We start from the raw sequence: 21,510 nt of genomic DNA, 5'->3' as shown, positions 1-21,510 counted from the left end.
AGAGTAGGTTGGGCAGCCTGTGGGAAACAGTGCAGCCCTTTCAACAATGCCGAGCTACTCCCTAACACTCAACATCTCATCTTTTTAATACAAATATCCTACTAGGGAAATAATATAGTTATAAAATCTGATATGCCACAGTCTCCAAAGAATCAGAATTATGGGTGACCCAAAGAGCAATGAAGACATGTACAGCTTCCTCCTTCTCCAAAAGGCCTTTCTTCATCTTCCCAGGAATGAGTGTTCTCTCACCCTTGAAGTTACTCTATTACATATTTTTGTGTTTTCTTGTATATATGTTATGTCACTGAGGTAGAGTACAAACTCCTTGAGGGCTGGTACAGTTTTTCATTTTGTCTTAGTATCGCTAGTGCCAGCACAGTTAGTCAACAAGCATTTATTAAGCAGTTACTAAGTGCCAAGGACTTGGCTAAGTGCTAGGAATCCAAATACAAGCAAAAAGCAAGATAGTCCCTGCCCTCAAGGAACTTACATTCTAACAGGGGAAGACAACGCATAAAAGGAAGCTGTAGAGTTGTGGGGTCGGGGAAGGTACCTGTTGGGAGCATGACAGAGAAGTCCAGATTGGAGCCTGGTGAGAAATGAGATGGCTAGACTGGGTTCTTTTCTTAAATGGAGGATGTGAGAAGTTATCCAATCAGAGGAGGGACCTCAGGCATGGAAGGTACTTCTGAATTGAAGGCTGAAGCAATCTTCCAGGATGAAGAGGTTTCTCAACTATGGCACAGAAGTCTGCCTTATGGAGTCTGGCCTGGTGGGAAATTAAGAGATAGCTAGCCTCCTTCACACCCTCCTTCACATAGGAGCTACTTAATAAAATCTCATTGAATTTAAGGAAGTTATGGCATATCACACACAATAAATTGTATAAGGGGTGTTATCTATGTTTATATATGCTCAGAAAAGGAGTCATTGGCACCAACAAAATAACAAAGGTCCTAAAAGAAGGACTTTTTTTTTTAATCTGGGTACTAAAGACTCAGAGAGAAGAAGTATGGATGAGTTGGGATCTCTATCACTGGGTAGAGCATCTGATGAGGAATATGTTGAGGAGATTGTGGGTCCACTGATATACTGCAGTATGTTTATCAAAGTGTTTATATTCAGTATTTTGTGGCATAGAAACTGAGATGGAAGAAAGAATTCAACTCATTTTCTGAAAGTCAGGAGAGAGTTGGGAGGAGATCAAATAACAGACAACTGTGCGTATTGTCTATCTATATTAGAGGTTGTACTATCTTGGGAGGAGGGAGGAGTAGAAGTAGCTAAAGTCAGCAGAAGAGTGCTGGCAGGAAGGAAGTGGACTGATAACCAATCTCCACTTGGCAGACCCCTTGTCTGCTATTCTGTAGTCCCCAGGGGTGGTCAGGGATCAGTTTGTCTGACTGTTTCTGTGAGAGGGAATGGTAGACAGAGGAAAATGGAGTCTGGAAATTCGAATCCATTGTCTATTGAGCTGTTTCTGTCTTCCTCTAACACTGATGTGAGTGTCTAGTTGGCTAGACTAGAAGGGTCAGCTGAAGCAGGAGTTTTGGATTGACACTCAGGTCCATTTTCACCAATGCCTGAAGGTTTGAGAGCTTACACGTTGGAATCTGAGATTGGCACACACCTCTTGAGGCCCATTACAGCTGAAAAAAGTTAATAGATTTGGCTAATGCTTGGTCAACTATTTCGAAAGTACCAAATTTTTTTTTGGGAATCACACAGGTCCTTAAGTTGTAATATGTTGTTGAACATTAATATACAGTCACCCTTTATGGATACAAATCCATGTTAAGATGAATAAAAAATAAATGAATGCTCACATACTTAATTTTATCTCATTATGAACATGTCCCTTATAGTAGATACATACAAGACAGATAGTTTTTTTTAATTGTTTACTAATTATTTATAATTTTGTAGCATGAGGGTGAATGTATTCATAGGTTTTTGATCACAGGTTTTAACTTATTTTAGTTTGGACCCCAAGAATAAATGAGTAATTTAATATATTTGTATAATCACAATGAAACGTTTTTGTGTGTTAGGGTAAAAATCACTTTGAGATTAAAGCTACGTTGAGAATACTATTCATAAATATATTCCCTGGAAGAGAATGTTTGTATATAAATTTGGTGCAAGAGAAAAACATAGAGCTTGGGCTAAACCATGATACTTAAAACTGAAAAGTAAAACTGACCTACTATCAAGTTAAACATTCAATGAAACATAACAAATGAAAACAAACAAAAGTTTAATATTACAATGAATAACAAGTTGTTACAGTAGGAAATACTCATTATTCATTGTAATATTGAAATTCATTTTAGAACCATGAGATTTTAGGTCTTACAGAGATGGTAGACATTTTCTAGCCAAACCCCCTCAGTTTAAATATGGGGAATCTGAGACCTAAAGAAATGAAATAACTTGCTCTAAGTCATATATCTCATTCCTAGCAGAAATTTTATAAAAACTTGTCTCCGGACTTCCAGTTAATATAGTGATGTTTCCAATAGGACACCTTTGCAACACTGGATTGAGCCCACATATAATCACCAAACATCTTCATTCCTAAGCCTCGATGGTCCTTTTCAGTTTATATTACTATTCAATCAGATTTAATTAAGTACTTAAAACTAAAATATTCAAATGAATCTGTTATCTATTCAACACGGGCATGCAGATCTCATTCCTTCCAAGCTTGCTCACTCAGCAGAACTCTTGTCCATGTTCTCCCAAGTTCTCCACCTTGCATTGTCCAAAGCACAGGAGGCATCCCTCACTTTCTTCTGACAATGTTAGGATACCAGTGGAGCACTTTGGTTATCTACCTGTCATTCTTTGCTCTTGCCATGTAATCATCTCATCATCTGTCATACAATTCCTTCACGATGTCCTTTATTTCTGTTCTTTGGAACAGAGTTCTTTGGAGTTCCTTGTCGATAATTTGTTACTGCATGGTCACACCCACCATATACAATAGTGTCTTATATTTACTATATCTTTGTTGATTGTGAGATAGAAATTCTATGTGTGGTCCATTGTTGAGTATCATTGGAAAATACCTGCTTATTCCCTGCTCACACCCTCTCTGAGGAAACTCTCAGTCCTGTATAGATGACTCTCATGAAGGTTTTGCATATAGATGCTCAATGATTGGGGACTAACTAAACAAATTTTGGCATATGAATGTGATGGAATACTACTATGCTATAAGAAAAGAATAATGTAACAAATACAGAGAAGCACGGGGAGATCTACCCGAACTGATGCAGACTGAAGTAAAGCCAAGAAAACAATATACACAATGACTACAACAATGTCAATAGAAAGAACAACCACACACACAAAACCAGTGGTGAATGTTGCAAAATTGTAAAGAACAAGCATGGCTGAAAAGAAGAGATGAGAAGACACTCCCAACCCATCTTCTGCAGAGGTGGGAAGTCCACAAATGTTGTACATTGCACATATTTTCAGACTTCATTGATGTATTGATCAGTTCTGCTGATTCCCTTCCCCCTCCCCTGCTTTTTCTTTCTTTCTTTGGTCTTAAAAAAAACTGTTATATGGGATGACTCTTTGGGAGGGGGAGGGGAAAGGATACTAGAGAAAATTATGATGATATAAAAAACCCAAAATACATGATTAAAAAGTTAATTTTTTAAAAGTTTGATTTTTTTAAATAGATGAGAGATTAGGCATAGAGGTCCACAGTAATTTATGATCTCTCAGTTACTATTTTTTTTTTAATATCAATAAGATCTAAGATTTTTTTTCCTTTACACGTTTAGCATTTTCTTTTTGGTATCCTTCAGTTACTTTTTATGTTGGTCCTTCAACGCCTTCACAATTCACAATATAGACCTTCTCTATATATACTTGGTCCAATCTGATTGTTTTTCTTGTCTTTTTTTTTTTCCTTTAGTGCTACTTCTGCCTCCTATATATATATACACCTAAGGCAGGGGTGGGGAACCTGCAGCCTTGAGGGCACATGTGGCCTTCTAGATCCTCAGGTTTGGCCTTTTGACTGAGCCCAAGTTTTACAGAACAAATCCTTTCATTAAGGGGAGTTGTTCTGTGAAGTTTTGATTCAGTCAAAGGGCCACACTTGAGGACCTAGAGAGCCACATGTGGCCTCAAGGCTGTAGGTTCCCCACCCCTGATAAGGGTTTGTGATGTTGAGGGGTCCTAGGGTGTTGGATCTGCCATGTTTGAAAAACAAAACAGTTTGTTGACATTTTTTTTCGTAAATCTTTTCCATTTTTGTTTAGTTTGTAATGTTCCTTTCATTACCATCCTTGAAAGCTCTTGGGTTGACTTTGCTTGATTTGGTATTTTGACAAACTTTCTAATAAACTGGTTTGACCCTCCACTGCTTCTTTCTGCTTTATGAAATAATATTGCTCATAACTGTCCACCATCCTTCTTTGTAAGATTTTATAGGCATGTTTATATTCTATCCTGGCTTTGCCTTTGGTATCTATCCCTCACTATTTTGCAAGTAAGTCAGATATTTACTAAGGCACATTTTGAATTCTTTTGGTTTCTTTGTCCTGGCAATTAATTTACAATGGCTAATGTCCTGAAATTAATTTATGATTTTTTTTTACCATGTAAGATGTTAATATCATTTCTGAAAACCCTCCTAATAATTATGTACAGTCAAACAAAAGAATTCTTAGAATGGCTGTGTCCCAAAATGGACATTCTGCATTTTAAAAGTCATCACCTCTCTGGTGGGGGTGTGTGTGTGTGTGTGTGTGTGTGTGTGTGTGTGTGTGTGTGGCAGGAGAAGGGGCATCAATGGAATTGCTTTGATTCTCAAAGTTTTTTTTTTTTTAATGTTGTCATTGTATAAATTCTCCTAGCTCAACTTACTCTGCATCAAGTCATATCAATAGCTTTTAAACATAATGAAGGGTTAAATAATTTTAATTACATACCATATTTTTTTCTCTTGGCAGTTTTCCTTTATCTCTGCATTTATTTCTCTCTCTTTCTTTATAGTTATTTATATATAATGGTTTTCCCCTATCAAATTGTTTATTCTTCAAGAGCAAGGTTACATGTCATAGCTATATCACTGTATCCCCAGTGATAACTACTCATACACTGCAGATACTTAATGTTCATAGTTCATAGGATTTAAAGCTATAAGAATCACAGAGTCATAGATTCATTGTTCAAAGGGAACTCAGAGATCCTCAAGCCCCACTCCATTTCTCAGATTAGGAAACTGAGGCCTAGGAAAATGAAATGGTTTGCTCAAGATGATACTGGTAATGGGTTAGTCAGTCATTTGCTAAGTGCCTAATATATGCCAGGTATTATGCTATGCACTGGGGATACAAAAGAGATAAAAGACTGTTAAGGAGAGCTCACAATCTAATGAAAGACATAACATCCAAGCTGGTGTGTACAAATAAGCTATATACAGAAGATAATTAAAAGAGAGAAGCCACTACAATTAAGAGGAATTGGGATAGGCTTCCTTTGTAGAAGATGGGATTTCAATTGAGATTTGAAGGAAGCCACAGAAGCCAGTAGGGCAGCTAGGTGGTGAAAGTAGATAGAGTGCCAGACCTGGAGTCAGCAATACTCATCTTTGTGAGTTCAAATCTGGTCTCAGACACTTACTAATTGTGTGACCCTGGGCAAGTCTTGTCTCAGTTTTCTCATCTGTCAAATGAGCTAGAGAAGGAAATGGCAAACCACTTCAGTATCTTTGCCAAGAAAACCCCAAATGGGGACGTGGAGAGTCTGAGAAGCCATGAGGTGGAGATGAAGAGGGAGAGCATTTTAGGCATAAGGGAGAGCCAGAGAAAGTGCCTGGAGCCAATTTTACTAGGAACAGCCTGGGAGGTTAGTGTCACTGGATCAAAGAGTGCAAGACAGAAAGTTAAGGCTTAAGAGGACTAGAAAGGAGTGTGTGTGTGTGTATAGGGGTTGGAGGGTAGTGGGCTATGTTATGAAAGCCATTAAACACCAAACAGGATTTTGTGTTTGATCTTAGCTTCCATAGGGAGTTTATTGAGTAGGGGAGTGACAGACATAGTTGGACTAGTACTTTAGGAAAGTGACTGGAGGAAGGATTGGGTAGGGGAGAGATGGGAGGCAGATACTGATCAGCAGGCTATTTCAGCAGTCAGGAATTTAATTTCCATATTCTGACTCTAAATCCATAGTCTTTCTAATAATTCATTCCAATTTGATGACATAGGGGTGGGGTGGAATAACATAGTACATAATGTTTATGTTGGAATCAGAGGGGCCAGAGTTCTCATCCCAATTTATGCAACTAGCTGTGTGCCCCTAGATGTCAGTTAATCTCCCTTAATCCCAGCTGACTCATTTATAAAATCTGGATAAAAACTATCTCATTGGGTTGATGTGAGGATCAAATAAAGTACTGCATGTAAAGTACTTTGTAAACCTTAAAGGTCATGTAACTGAAATATAATCAATGAAGGGGTGGGAGAAAATTGCTTTCAAGACATCAGTTTTGACATGCACTGTTATTTAAATACAGATTCTACAGAATTTTAGGAGAAAGTGCTCCTCTTAGGCTCCCAAATGCCTAAAATGAAAGGGTGAAAAGTACTAAGAAGAGTCTCCATCTTTAACAGGATTTCACGTATAAAGGCTTCATATTAAGACAACTGAACCAGGCAGTTAGGTGGCTCAGTGGGTAGAGTGCTGGGCCTGGAGTAAGGAAGACCTGAATTCAAATTGGCCTCAATCACTACCTGTGTGACCCTGGGCAAGTCACTTAACCTCTGCTTGCCTTAATCCATGGGAAGGAAATGGCAAACCACTACAGTATCTTCCAAGAAACCCAATATGGGATCACAAAGAATTGGAAGGAACTGAACCACAAGCGCACCAAAAGGAAAAAACTCCAAATACTTCCCCTCCTCCGAACCCTTGGGGCTTTTGTGAAGTCACCATTTAAAAGAGTACAAAGGAACTCAAAGCAGGTTAATAAGGTTAAGGTAAAGGTGCTATATAGTGTAGTGTAGGAGCCAGGGAGTTAGGCCCCATTAGAATGTGAGCTCCAGGACAGCAGGATTGTCAACTTTTCCGTTGGTACTTCAAGCCCTTTGAACAATGCCATGCATAAAGTAAGTGCCTAATAAATGCTTTATTCATTCATTCGTTCAGAAACCTTTATATTCTAACCATTGTCTATAGAGAGGTGAGTATGCAGCATGATGAGGGCAATAAATAATAATAATGGTACTAATAGCTAATATTTATATAGCACTTACTACATACCAGGCACGGTTCTAAGAACTTTACAATAATTATCTCATTTGTTCCTCACAATAACCTTGGGAGGAAGGTGCTATAATCTCCATTTTACTGGTGACGAGACTGAGAGGCGTTAATAGACTTGCCCAGTCACAGGATGCTAGTAAGTACATTACGGAGTGGGATTTTAGCTCAGGTCTTCCAGGATCCATGTCCAACGATCTTGGCCACTGTGCCATGCTGAAAAAGATGGGTTAAGAACTTACTCATACAGTAGGAATTTGGAAGACGGGCATAACCTTTAACCCGAGTCTGAGACTCAATTTCACCAGATGCACTGTGCTCCCTTTATAAAACCCTTCTTTGGGTCCACATCTGTCCCATCGTGCAGATGTTGAAGTAACAGCGGTCTCCCCTCGCCGCGTGAAAGTCCCACTTTCTCTTGCCGTGCAGCGGCGGGGCACGGCTGGCTGCGGGTGGGAGAGGAGAGGAGGGAGGCGGAAAGAGCTGAGCTAGCTGCGCACCCACGTTTGCAGCCCCGGCTCGCTGCAGGCGGCAGGAATCTGGTGCTTGGCCGTCGTCATGACAACCCGGCACCGCGAGCTGCCCTCCTCCCCCTTTCCCTTCCTCCTCCCACCACCTTCCACCAGTTCCTTCCACTTCCCGCTGCCTCCCGGGACTCTCGCGAGACCTTGCCCGGAGACGCGGAGAAGCCCTGGAGGTGATCTCACCCCCGAGACTTGCCGAGAGGCGGGGAGGGGGGAGGGTGGTGAGAGTGGAGGGGGGAGGAGGGGGCGGAGAGCGGTTGGGAGGGGGGAGTAGGGAGGAGGAGGAGGGGAAGAGTTGGGAGTGGGGAAGGGAACGTTCTGCGCGGGCGAGCGAGCGAGCGAGCGCGCGCCGCCAACTCCAGCAGCAGCAGCAGCAGCAGCAGCTTCAGCAACAGCAGCAGCAGCACCCGCCGCCGCCGCAGCAGCACCACCAGCAGCAGCCGCAGCAGCTGCAACTTTGTTAGGGAGTTGTGTGCGTGCGTGCGTGCGGGAGCGAGCGGGCGGGCGGGCGAAAGTCAATGCGGCGCTGAGAGTCGCAGGGAGTTGGGGTGCCTGGTGGGAAAGCAGTCGGCTTCTGAGGCAGCCTCCCCTCCCCCGGAGCTCCTCCCGTCTCCTTCCCCGGTACAGTCCCCTTCCAGTGAGCCTCCCGCCCCCTCCGACCTCCTCTTCCCTACCTGTCCTTCCCCGCCCCCTCTACTCCTCCTGCAACTCCCCCTGCCCTCCCGGGCTGGGAGCCCACCACCCCTCCCCTCCTCGGAGCCGCCCCCGCCGCCTCTTCGTCTCCTCGTTTTCATCCTCCTCTTCTCTTCCACTTCCTCCTCCTCGGTTTTTGGGGGTGGTGTTGGGAAGTGCTGCTCGAGCCCAGACGGGAGCGAGGGGCTTGGGGAGGGGGGATCCATCCTCCCCACAGTCCCCATACCTGAGTGGCGGCACCCCCAGTTCCCCTCCTCCCCCTCCACCCCACCCCAGCCCTCAAGCCCTTTCATCGCTCCCTCTCCCCAGGTCTCTAGAAGATAGGCACAAGAACCCTTCTCTCCTTCCCTGGGCATTTCACCTTCGGCGTTCCCTCTTTTCTCCTTGGATACCCCTTTCACAGAAAGACTTTTTTTTTTTGAGTTGGACTGATTTCCCCCCTCCCCCTCCTCTCCTTTTCCCCTGCACTCCACTCTTCTCCCCTCCCTCTTTTTCCCAATCTCTGCCTTGCTTATTTTCCGCAGAGAACCCCAAGTAGGCGGTAGAGGAGCGTGTCAGTGGTGTGTGTGTGAGAGTGAGAGTGTGTGTGTGTGTGTGTGTGTGTGTGTATGTGTGTGTGTGTGCGCGCTCAGTGTAGCCAGGATTCCTCCTCCTCCTCCTCCTCTTCCTCCTCCTAAGAAGAGAGCTCGAGTGGAAACTGCTCCTGGACACCATCTGCCTCTTCCGGGAGCTGGACAGGAGGGGAGGGGGGCGCGCAACTCAAAAGGGGTAAGTGGCTTCCCCAGGTGTCAGGTTATGGAGGGGGGCGGGGGGAAATGAAGGGATTCCAGGGGAGGTTGTTGCATGGATGTGTGCTGTTCCCTTCCCTTTCTGCTTTTATAGCTTAGTTTGAATGCGCGTTTGCTGTTGGGGAGACTGTGAGGAAGAAAAAAAAGATTAAACTTTTATTTTCGAATTTGGGGAGTGATGCGGTTCTTGCAGAAATGCCTCGGAAGGAACCAAAATTAAACTGTTGTTGGGACATTAAAATGCATGTGTGTAAATATACATACATACCTTAACCCCGAATCTGCAAAGCCGATGTGGGGGGGCGGGGAGCAGACTTAGCTTCTTTCATTGGTGATCTGATCTAAACGTTCTTTCCGCTGGGAGAGGTGGTTTAACGTGAGCTCATGCATTTTGTTTCTGTGCCCAACTTAGCAGTACTCTGTATCCCCTTGATCTTTTCCCCAAGATGTTCATCCATTTAGTTTTGGAACCCAAGTAACGTTGATGAGCGTCGTTTGTAGGCTGTGCCTTAGGGGATGTGTAAAGTGATTTAATCGTGGGAAAGGTAGGGGAGAAGTAAAATGTTTGTAGGTGGTTAATTTCACTCCCTAGGGTCTGGAGGAGGGAAAGCTGGAGAATGTTTTAGTCCTGTTCTCTTGGAGCAGGTAAAAGGGAGAAAGGTGGAGGCAGCAGCAAAAAATAATTTTTCCTCCTGCACCTCATCTGTTCCCAACTTCTCCCCGAATCTTTTAAATCTTTGAAAAAATTGACAGACCTAAATTGCTCCACTCTTTCAGAGAGAACCAGTGATCATAGGATCTCAGGTTTAAGGCCAGAAGGTACCTTACAATTTATCTAGTTCAACCTTCTCTCGTCTTACAAGTGGGGAAACACGCCAGAGAGGTTGTGACTTGCTCAAGGTCACTCAGTGCAGTGCCACAAGCATCTGTTAAGTGCCTACTGTGATCTAGGTTCTGGGGATTCAAAGACATTCCCCACTTCATACAGCTTACATTCTGCTGGGGGAGCTCAGCTTGTAAATAGATAAATACATGATTATTTGAGCAGGGAGAGAGCATTAACACCGAGGGTGAACTTGTTTGCCTGTCCCCATCCAAACTTACCTGTCTTGAATCTTTTTACCATAGGATCCTATGAGGGTGACTGAGTAGGCAAACTGATCAGGTAATTCATATTATGGTGGTAATACACGGGAAGCTGCAGTGCTTTCATGGCTGGGTAGCTCGTAGTGGATCTGTACTGAACTCAAAAGGAGAAAACCTTTATTCAAGGCTGGGAGCCTGCCTTTACCAACCATGTGACCTGGAGCAAATCACTGAACTCACATCCTCAGGTTCCCTGTCAGCAAAATGGGGGAATAATACACTATCCATTTCCCAGGTTTGTTAAGGAAAGTACCTGAGTAAATTATACCTGATAGATGTTCTTAATATTTTAAAAAGATAGGAATTTTGGGTAGGTAGATAGATACTCAGATACTCCACATAGAATTTTCCATATAGTGCTGGGATTTGACCCAGGTTCTCTGACTCTAAATTAGGCAGTGTTGGTCAGGCTAACATTTTAGTAGTATTCATTGCTGGAAAATTTAGAGATAATGAGAAATGTTTCAGTTTCTAGGAAAATCTAAATTTGGGGATTTAGGGAATGTATTTTTGAAGGAGTACCTGGGAATGAATGTCTCCTAAACAGCATTTCCTGGTAAATTTCAGTTTTGTGATGACTGTTTAGAAGAGAAAGTATTTAATGAAATGCTTATAGCCTGTTAGACTCATCTCTATATACTTGGGACTCTGAACTGACATTACAGTGCAAATCTGTTTTCCGATTGAATGTGTCCGATTTCTTTAGGTTCCTAAATATATCTTCATGAACAAAGATTGTAATTACCTTTATAAAGCAACCCTTTCAAGATACACTAGTCTTTTTATCAGCTTTAATACTGGTAAATTGTGGTAGCTATTAACCGTTTTAACATGTTGAATAGTCTTCTAAGTAAAATATTTGCTGACTAAAATCTCTGGGTAAGTTTTTGAGTGGGGGCCTGGACCTTTGAATTCATTATCATGAGGAACTCCTCTTGTCTCTAACTTACAGTTTTAGAGAGTTGCCTGAAGCACAGGCAAAGTTAATGACTTTGCCTTGGTCACACTGATTGTATATGTTAGAGGCTAGACTTGAACACAGCTCTTCTTGACTCCAAGGCCAATCCACTATCCATTAAAATGCATATCTTCTTTACAATGCACAGTCAAGAGTCCTATAAAGCTTGTTGTTGCTACTGCTCTTGCTTTCTTGATTTTCTATGTATGGTCCTTAAAGAAAAACTTGTCACTTTTTTTCTTTCTCTTTTTTGGAAAGGCAGTTAGTCTGCTCCCAACCTTTTAGCAGAATGAACACCAGCAGACTGATAAAATAGAACTTGGTGACAGCAGTATTCCCAGAGAAATGCTTTAAATAATAGAGTTTGCTGTCAGTGATGCAGCTGGCTATTAGATGACAAAGCAGGTATTAACTAAGGAATTCAAAAAATTTAATTAAAAAAAATCCCAGTACCTTTCTCACTCAATTATTTCTTGTAAACTATTAACAACTATTGAAAGGGACAAGAATGGTACTCTCCTGATTAGCCAGAGTAAACAAAGTATTTTGGGATGGATGGTTTTATATAGCTAAGTTTTATTCTCTTATCTCCTGGTTTAAGGCTGATAGAAAACTCTTACTAAAGTTTGCTTATCTGTCTGGATTTGCTTAATTTAAAAAGAGACATAGTTTTTAGCAAGTGACTCAACATAGTCAGTAGGTGTTGCTGTTGTTAGCTTCTCTTCAGTTTTTTTTCCCCCTTTCTGCAGCTGGTTGAGTTGGAAATCCAGTTTTGGTACAGTGAAACCTTTAGATCTAAAGTGCCAAGCAAAATTCGCAGTGACTTTAGTGAATGCCTGCAACTAGGTTGAATTGAACTTTAGGCAATAGTTCCAATATACCTTTGGAAAAGGGCTTCATTAACATAGAACAGATTTTACTGAGAATCTTGGAGTTCAGTAGTCCTTTCTCTGATCATGTTTTCTAGTAGCGTTGGCTAGGACATCTCATCAGTTACTTTGGTTTGCTACTTTCTAGCCACTTATATTTTTATCTTTTCTTTAAAGTCACAAATTGAGAACTGCTGTAAGAATATTTTGTTGTCTTTTAGGACATTGGTGTTGGCTCAGACTTAGGGTGTGAATGTTTCTCTTTGATGTACTACCAAGTAGATGATTGTTTTCTACCTGTCTGAGCATCTGTGGGACCAGGAAGATAAGGAGATCTAGACAGACATCGGGCAGCTAGATGGTGCAGTGGATAGAACACAGGGCCTGGAGTCAGGAGGACCTGAGTTTAAATTAGGCCTCAGACACTAGCAGTGTGATCCTAGGCAAGTCACTTAACCCTGTTTGCTTCAGTTTCCTCATCTCTAAAATGAACTGGAGAAGAAAAAGGGAAACTGCTCCAGTATCTTTGCCAAGAAAACTTCAAATGGGGTCACAGAGTCAGATCTGACTGAAATGACCAGAATAGCAACAAAAGACAGAAAGGGAACAGACTCTTTTACAATCTTACTAATCAAAAAGGATAGATTTAATTATTAAGCACCTACTAAGTGCAAGGTACTGGAAACACCGATGGAAAAATTACAGAGTCCTTACCCTTAAAGAGCTAGTAAGTGGGGATAATGATTGAACCACAACATAATTTTATACCACAGCTTCCATTTTCATGTTTTTAATTGCAGCACAATGTTGTTGCAATGACCCACAATGACCCAAACCTTTCTGAGGATTTTCAGTAGACATCTCTGACTTGGGACTTACATTGTTTGTTCAAGGACAAAGGTAGTGATTAACCTCATCTATGAGTGACAGACAAATAAAGAAGACTTGTTCCATTAAGGTATAGCTAGATATAGAGATATTGACGTTTATGGCTTCTTTCTGTCATTAAAAAAAAATTCAGTGGCCCAAAAGTCTTGGTGCAGTTTTAAGCATATCAATAAGATTATTCCTCAGTTATCAATATACCATAACTTTGTTTTTGATTTGTATTGATTTTGTTTTCAGAATTTCATGACATAATATGCTAGATACCTTATGTTTTGCACAGATTTATTTGGAACTCATTTGTCTCTGATAGGGATAGAAACTGAAATTGTGATTTCACTTGTGTCTGGAGTTCCTCAAGGAACTTACTTCATCAGTGAGGTCAGTACTTGATGTGCAGCTTAGAGTCTTAGAAAGCTGTCCCTGGAGCACTGAGAGGTTAGAGGCAGGTCTTTCTGGCTTTGTATGCACCATGCCACCCAGTGTCTCACAGTGGGCACTTCTTTTCTGTACTAGGGTTTGGAATTGTTGAGTTTTAAAACTGGAAAGGACCTTATCCTATACTTTAACTCCCTTATTTTTCAGGTGGGAAAATTTAAGACTCCACAGAGGTGAAGTATTTCCTCAAGGTTGGATTGCAGAGCAGGAACTCAAACCCAGCCCTGTTTTTATAACAAAACAAAAATGCCTTTCTTAGATTTTGTTTGGGAGGCTTGTTAGACATGTAAATTTTTGTTGTAAGAATGAAAGGGAAGAGGAAAACTCATAGTTGCGTCCCTCAAGCCTCTCCTGTTTCCACACACCTGCCAGTCATTTTTCTAAAGTACAGATCTGACCCCTACTTAGTAAACTTCTGTGGCTCCCTATTGCCTCTAGGGTCAACTGTCGGCTCCTCTGTTTGGCTTTGAAACCTCTCACAATCTGGCTCTAACCTACCTTTCTAAGCTTATCATCCATCGTTCCCCTTTGGCTGAACACTCTATAGTTTGGTCATACCGACCTTGTTGCTGTTCTTTAAGCCTCACACTTCTGTGTCTTTGTACGGTCTGTCTTCCAGGCCTGCAATCTGCTCTGCACTTGAATCACCTTCTAAAAAGCTGAGTTGAAAATTCCCACAACTGAATTGAAAACTCAATACAGGCAATTCCTAATTTGCTCACCTCCTCATTATCTTTTCCTCCCCCCCATGTATATGTACATTTTGTCTCTTCCACTAAAATGAAGCCCCCTGAGGGCAGAGACTGTTTTGTTTTTGTCTTTATCCCCAGCTCCTAGCACAGTACCTGATGCTTAATAATAATAATTCTTATTGAGTGGTTAACAAAATCTATGTTCTTGTTGCAAAGCTACACAAAATGATATTTTTGTTGATATACATGGTCAGTAAACAGGCACTGTGATAAGTGCTAGAGATACAAACATGAGAAAGAAAGACAGCCCCTGACCTAAAAGGGCTTATAATTTAATGAGGGAAGATAAGATATATAATAAGGCTGGATGGGGGAGGTGGGTTAAAGTATTCTGTATATGGAGAAATCAAAGAAGTTCAACATAAACGTAGCCAGAGAAGTTAAAAGAAGTCCAAATTGAGTGCAGCCAAGTGGGAAATGAGGGGATGTCTGCCCTGTCCCCCCTCCTTAAATGGAGATTGAGGAGTTCTTGGCTCCATCTTCTATTCAGAGGGGCAGAGTATTCTGAGGAGGTATAAGTGGTACCAAGGCTGATTGGTACTTGCAAGATGATGATGATAGTTTCCAATGTTGAATTTATTTAGGGGGCATGGTAAAAAAGTCAAAGAAATCCAAAATGAGTGATGTCAGGGTGGGAAATGAGATGTCTGAGGATATCTGATGTGTGATATCTTTTGTTTTTACATCACTTTTTACATAATTTTTCATTTATCAGTATATCCCCTTGCCCAGCCCAATCCGAAGCCATCCGTTATAGCAACCAAAAGAAGGGAAGAAAAAAAGAGAGCAAGTCAATGAAACTAACTACAGGCAAGTTTGACAGCATATGTTATGTTCCATATACATTGTCCCCCACTTCTGAAGAGAAAGGAGCAAGGTGTAGTCTTGTCTCTCTTCTTTGAGGACAAACTTGGTCATAATTACAGTGTTCACTTCTGTTTACTGTTGTTTCCATTCCCACTCTTGTTGTGTACATTGTTTTTTTTTGCTTATGTCACATTCCATTGACTTACATAATTCTTCTCATGCTCTCCCTGTATGGTTCAGCCATGTTCTATTACATTAGTGTACCACACTTTGTTTAGTTATTCATCTAGCAATGGGCTTGCACTTTGTTTCCAGTGGTTTGTTGCGATATGTATTTTGGAGTTTAATGGAGCTTTCTTTCTACTTTTGACCTGGGGGTATCGTTCGCACTCGTCTCTGTCTCTGTGTGTGTGTGTGTGTGTGTGTGTGTTTGTGTTTCCATGTTGGGGAGGGAGAGCACGGATAGCTTTCGAATTTTTCTCCCCAACTCCACTCTCTCCTTTGCATAGCAATGGAATCTTCAGGTCAAAGGGTATGATCATTTAAGTTACTTTATTAGCATAGTTTCAAATTGCTTTCCGGAGTGGTTTGATCAGTTCTCAGAGCCACCAATAGCAGACTAGTGTGCATATCTTCCACAAAAGAGTCTTTATCACATATTTGGTAATCAGACTTTGGTGTTATAACATTGGTAATAGTTCACATTTTGTATTTCCTCAACATTATTTCTTAGAAGGTTAAAAAAAATGTGACCTACTTAATGTTTTAGGTCATTATTCCTTCTAACTAATTTAATAAGTTTATAGAACCTTATATTGAAAACATTTGATTAGTTCATGCCTTTCATTTTGACTATCTGTATTATTTTTCCCTTGTTTCAGTTTTTTCATATTGATGGTTTAGTTTTCTTTAATTATAAGTTCCTGAGGGCATATATCCTATTTAGAATTTTTTTAAAATATTTAAATTTCTATTGCAATTTAGTTGTATTTCCAAAATCATACTAGAAGCTCATCTGTACTATATTGGTATAATCAGCTATGTGGCACAGTGGATAGAATGCTGGGCCTGGAGTCAGGAAGATCTGAGTTTGAATCCAGCCTCAAACATTTAATAACTGTGATCTTGGGCAGGTCATTTAACTTCTATTTGTCTCAAGTTTCTTCAACTGTAAAATGGGGCTAAACATAGCACCTACCTGCCGGGGTTATTGTGATGAACAAATGAGGTAATATTTATAAAGCACTTAGCACAGTGCCTGGTACATAGAATGTTTATATAGCACACGCTTTAAAAATTTTTTTTAAAAATTTAATTTATGGAATAAAATAAACATTTCCATAGCATAGTATAATAAAAAAAGATGATTGCACATGAAACTGCAGATCTATTATGTGTTGTTATGTATTATTACTATTCCTTTTAAATATATAATAAAGTTATCGTATAAGTTTTTTCCTTTTTTTTCTTCCCTCTCCCCAACCCTAGAGGTGGCTACCACATACTATATTGATGCCAACTATAATAATAATAACAAACCTTAGAGGACTTATGATCTTATACTACATTCACTTGTAGTAATTCCTTTAAGAAAACTACAAAATTAAGGCTTTTTTCCCCCCTAAGGCTATTTTAAAATGTTTATGTTTTTAAAACCTTCCTATTGGTATTTACCTCATCCATATTGTTAGAGTGTTGTTGGATAATATTTTTTAAAAGGCTAGTTGGATTTTCATCACAACTGTTATCTATTCTTCCAATAACAATTGAGGATTGTATACTGCGTTCTTTTATGGTGCTTTCTGTGGTATCTTTTATTTACTTTAAAATCATTTAAAAATTTCTGTTGCACGGATATGTATTAGCTGAGCTTTGTGTTACGCTTTGGCATTCTTTTATAGTAGGAGGCAAGATTGACATCTTAATGGTTAGGACTTTCTTTTGGAAAAAAGCATATCTGTTGTATATACTTACAAGAGAAGCAGCATGGAGAATGGATAGAGGGCTAGCTTTGGCATCAGAAAGACCTGAGTTCAAGTCCAGCCTCTGACATATACTAGTGTCCCAAACAGCTAAGACAGTAAATTGCTGAGCAGTTGCAGATCTTCATTGGTAGAGGAAGTTTCATCATTGGGCGTTGCCTACACCGGTGAAGTCACAGGTCACAGCCATCCAAAAGTATTGTTTTTTGGATTAAAATAAGAATTAAATTTTTCTCCATATAGTTCCTTTTTAGCTGTGCAAGTTCCCATTTAATGCAAAGGGATGCAGTTTTGTAAAAATAGTCATGTGCCCTGAGTACCACTATGTTAAACACACATAATTAAGCATGTAATTTTAGTTCTAAAAATTTCAATATAAAAACAAATTTTGTTATTAATACAATAATTCAATTCAATAAACATTCTTCAAATACTTGCTCTATGTAGAACAGATTTGAGGTGCAAAAGGAAACAATGTGAAGATAAGATAAAATCCTTGCCCTCTTGGAACTCACTGTAGTGGGGAGATACAGCACACATACAAATAACTGTATAACATATAATAACATCAGATAAAAGCATGAGAGATAAAAAAAAAGTGCTATGGAGGATTTGAGGGAAGTTGATTTATTGGTTTGTAGGCAGCCAGGTGGCTCACTGGATGGAACTCTGGTCCTGGAGTCAGGAAGATCTGAATTCAAATTCAGACTCAGATGCTTATTATTTGTGTGATCCTGGGCAAGTCATTTAACCCCTGTCTACCTCAGTTTCCTCATCTATAAAATGGAGATAGTAATAGCACTGACCTTTTGGTTTATTGTGAGGAACAGATGAGATAATATTTGTAAAACCCTTTGCAAACTTTAAAGCAATGTATAAATGCTAGCTGTTATTACTGTTGTTATTTACTTATTAGAGGAAGGAGAAAGACGGGATAGTAGCTAGATAGGTTTGAATGGCCAAGGGAAGAAAGCTTTTGGGGAATTGCTAAGACTTGTGTATATTTGATAGGAAGGAGCCCGTTGGAAAGGGAGAGATTGAAGGTACATGAAAGAGCAATGGTGTTTGCTGATGCAAAGTCCTATAGGAGGTATGAGGGGATAAGTTCTGGGGCACAGGTAGTGGGATTATTCTTATCAAGGAATAGGGAGGGATAGTACCACCTCTAAGACAGAAGAGGAAGGGGAGAATATTGATGCAGGTGAAACTTTTTTGAGGACTAGAGTAGGGAAGTTCCTCTCAAATGGTCTTCATCTTATCATTGAACTGGGAGGCTACATTATCTGTTGCAAATATTATGTTGTGAGGTTGTGATTGGAGGTCTGAGGGGGAGAGCAAAAGGTTTAAAAGAATAGCTTTGGGGAATGGGAAGGAATCAGTGAGTGGAGTGGAAGGTCTGGAACTGTAGTGAGAGGGTTCAGCTCAAGTTAACCTCCATTTATTAAATCTTGACTGCATACATTTAATTACATGGATGTGTATGACAGAAAGCGGTAGGAAAACTGGTCACTTCTCCCTTTTCAGGCAAAAAGATCTTTTTGAATATACCATTGACTTCAAGAAAAGGTTTTTTTCTAAAGGGGATGTCCATGCTGTCAGTGGTTAATGTTAAATGGAATTGACTCCCTCCTTTTTCAGAAGCATCTAGAAAAGAAGAGGAGGTTTCTCTTGCCTTCCTCTGCAAGGGCTCAACTCCTTAGCAGTCACTGTCACAGATGTAAAAGAAAGGATGACATAGATGGAGCATCTGTACCAGGGATCAGAATGTGCTTCTGGGAAAGCTCTTGCCTAGGAAAGTATGGACTTGGTTTTCTGGTATGCTTGAGCCCCTAAATGAATGTCTTGTGTGTTCCTCTGGTTAGAAGAATGTATACAGTTGTTCAGAGAGCGCAGTTCTTTTTTTTTAAAATGGGGTTCTAAAGTTTGTCCATGGATAGTGGAAAATGTTGGATAGTTAATGCATTCCAGTATAACAAAGTCAAATTCTGTTGGAGAAATTGGAAGTCTTGAATAACTAAAGATTGCAGCCCCTGGGTCCTGATTATTACCAATTAATGAGACTTTTAAAAAAATGTGTTACAGACATTTCTGAGATGGTTGTGGGGAAAAAAAAAAGTAGGCAGTGGCCTTAAATTATAAGGCACTTGTTTGGAGATTGAAACCATTTGGCATACTTGTCAGAATATGGATTTCTTTGCACATATGGATTCACACACATTTTTGTCCTTTGTTTTTGAAGAGGACCAGTGACATCACAGAGTAATGTCTTGACTTGTGCAGGAATTAGATTTAAGTAAGGCAGAGTTGCACAAAGTTGTCAGCCTCGCTCACTCTCTCTTCCTGAGTCATCGTAGTCCAGTGGCAGGACAAAAGTCAGGATAACTGACGGTGTCCCGGGATGCAATGAATAACCTTAGCATCTTCGATATCTGACAGAACTCTAAGAGCTCCACAGAGCCTTCTTCAGCCATCTCCGTCGCTGTTGGAATGAATTGTCCTCATCCACCCATTCAGCTGAGGGATGTCTTCAACATATGGATTAGTCATTTTATACAAAAGGAGATATATTAATCCTGAAAAGAACCCACTCATGTGATAATCATTTAATGGAGGACCTGACAGAAGCTGGGAATGTCTACAACTATTTAAAACCTTGCAATGTAATGTAGACCTTGTAAATTCAATAATAGTTATTGAACATATGCTATGTTTGTAACACTGCTGCATTTGTGGGATATAAGCCTAGTGTAGAACAGTGCCCTCAATGATCTTACGTGTATCATTTCCAATTTTTAATTGGGGAGACAAAGGATAATGCATGAAAGTTTATGTTTAAGTGCTGGCAGAGGTTGGTGATGGGAAGAATTAGTGTATAGTGCTGAAGTTGGGGAAAGGTTTCATGGAAAAGATGATGTTAGTAATAGCTTTTGTTTATTATATAGTCCTTGAACTTAAACAGAACTTTATGTATATTTTATTGTGATAGGATCATTGATTTAAAGCTAGAAGGAGCCTTAGAGGTTGTTGAATTCATCCCCCCTCTTTTACAGATAAGGAAACTGAGGCCCAGAAAGATTAAGTTACTTGACCAACATCAACACTTGTAGTAGGCATCTAAGGCAAGATTTGAATCTAGGTTTTTCTGACTCAAAGTCCAACTTTGTATCTACTTTATCATACTGCTTGGTTCTTGGAGGATAAGTAGATTCTAATCTAGGGTACATTCTTGTTAACTGGATTGCATGTGGAAGCCAGTAAGTGCCAGTGTACTCTTAAGTAAGTAGTGATCATAAGATGTTCATTAAAGAATTACCAGAACTCTTTAATTTTTAATTTTTTTTACAAGTTAATACTTTCGTCTTGAGACAGTATTACTTATGCAAGTGCATAATTTTGTTCGCCCAAGGTGAAGTTGTTTAGAAATCATTGCTTATTATTAGCAGTATTAAAACAGTATTCAGAAATCTGTGATTTCATTGGTGTGGGAATGAATTTCTTACGGCACTGAAGGTCACTGTGCCATCTGTAACATAGATAAAACTTAATGACTTGAGACCAGCAGAGGTTTAGTGGCTTTCCCTTGGTTACACCTTATCAAGAAAGGTGGAACTTGAACTCAGGTCTTTCTGATTCTAAGTCAGACTGGCTCCAAGTCTACTTTCTAGGTCCTGTTGCCTCATGAAAACAGTATGAATATCCTTTTTGTAAAGAGGAAGAAATGAATTTTTATTTCGAAGGAGATTAAGTTCAATGAAGTTTTTTCTTTTTTGTTTTGTTTTTGGGAGGGGGGATTGAATGGGTTTTCTAAATGGAGTATTTAAATTAGGCTAGTGATAAGGAGTGTGATGCAGACTAAGGTACTGAATAACATTTTGGAATTTTTTTTTCCTCCTCCTAAAGATCAATGATACAGAGCCTCGCTAGGAATCAGAAATATCTTTAAAAGGTAACAAAAGAGAGACTTTATATGATTTATCATCCTTACTTAAGACAATTATTGTAGTCAGTAAATTCTCTAATGCCCAACTAATACTTTTCAGCATGAAAGCCCAGAGTTTGTTCTTAATTTTGGTAGGGAATTTTCAATTGAGTTTTCTGTTGCTATTCATAGTACTCTTGAAACTTAATTCCCATTTCAAATGATCGATGTGGTGTCAATGTGAGAGATTTATGTTGCTTATCATTTCCTTTTTTCATTGCTGTTATATAACAGAGGTCCAAAGTTCCAGTCACTTATTTATGGAAAGAGTCTTTAACTATTGAGTATCATATGTTACCAAGTGCATAAGGCTCTTATACCAAAAGAACTAGCACTGACCTGAATAGTAGGGCTGTAGGAATTTAGCAGGTGTTATTTAATACTATCTTGTATATATAA

At 39.9% G+C, this 21,510-nt stretch overlaps 1 protein-coding gene across 7 annotated transcripts in view; it reads left to right on the top strand.

The window, feature by feature from the left end:
- The first annotated feature begins 8,337 nt into the window (after positions 1-8,337).
- SIPA1L1 (signal induced proliferation associated 1 like 1) overlaps positions 8,338-21,510 on the top strand; it is a 375,977-nt gene continuing 362,804 nt past the window's right edge. For 6 of the 7 annotated variants that reach the window (XM_027844738.1, XM_027844739.1, XM_027844741.1 and 3 more), the window contains exon 1: positions 8,950-9,275. The gene's annotated coding sequence lies outside the window, so the exon portion shown is untranslated. Of the gene's footprint in view, positions 8,436-8,949; positions 9,276-21,510 lie in introns of those variants that run through there. The other variant, XM_027844736.1, reaches the window with a different exon arrangement.

This window comes from Vombatus ursinus, unplaced genomic scaffold (assembly GCF_900497805.2).
Source record: "Vombatus ursinus unplaced genomic scaffold, bare-nosed wombat genome assembly UNPS02014945.1, whole genome shotgun sequence".
Taxonomy (NCBI): Eukaryota; Metazoa; Chordata; class Mammalia; order Diprotodontia; family Vombatidae; genus Vombatus; species Vombatus ursinus.
Note: the sequence above shows the minus strand (reverse complement) of the source record. Positions and strands in the feature narration are given on the sequence as shown.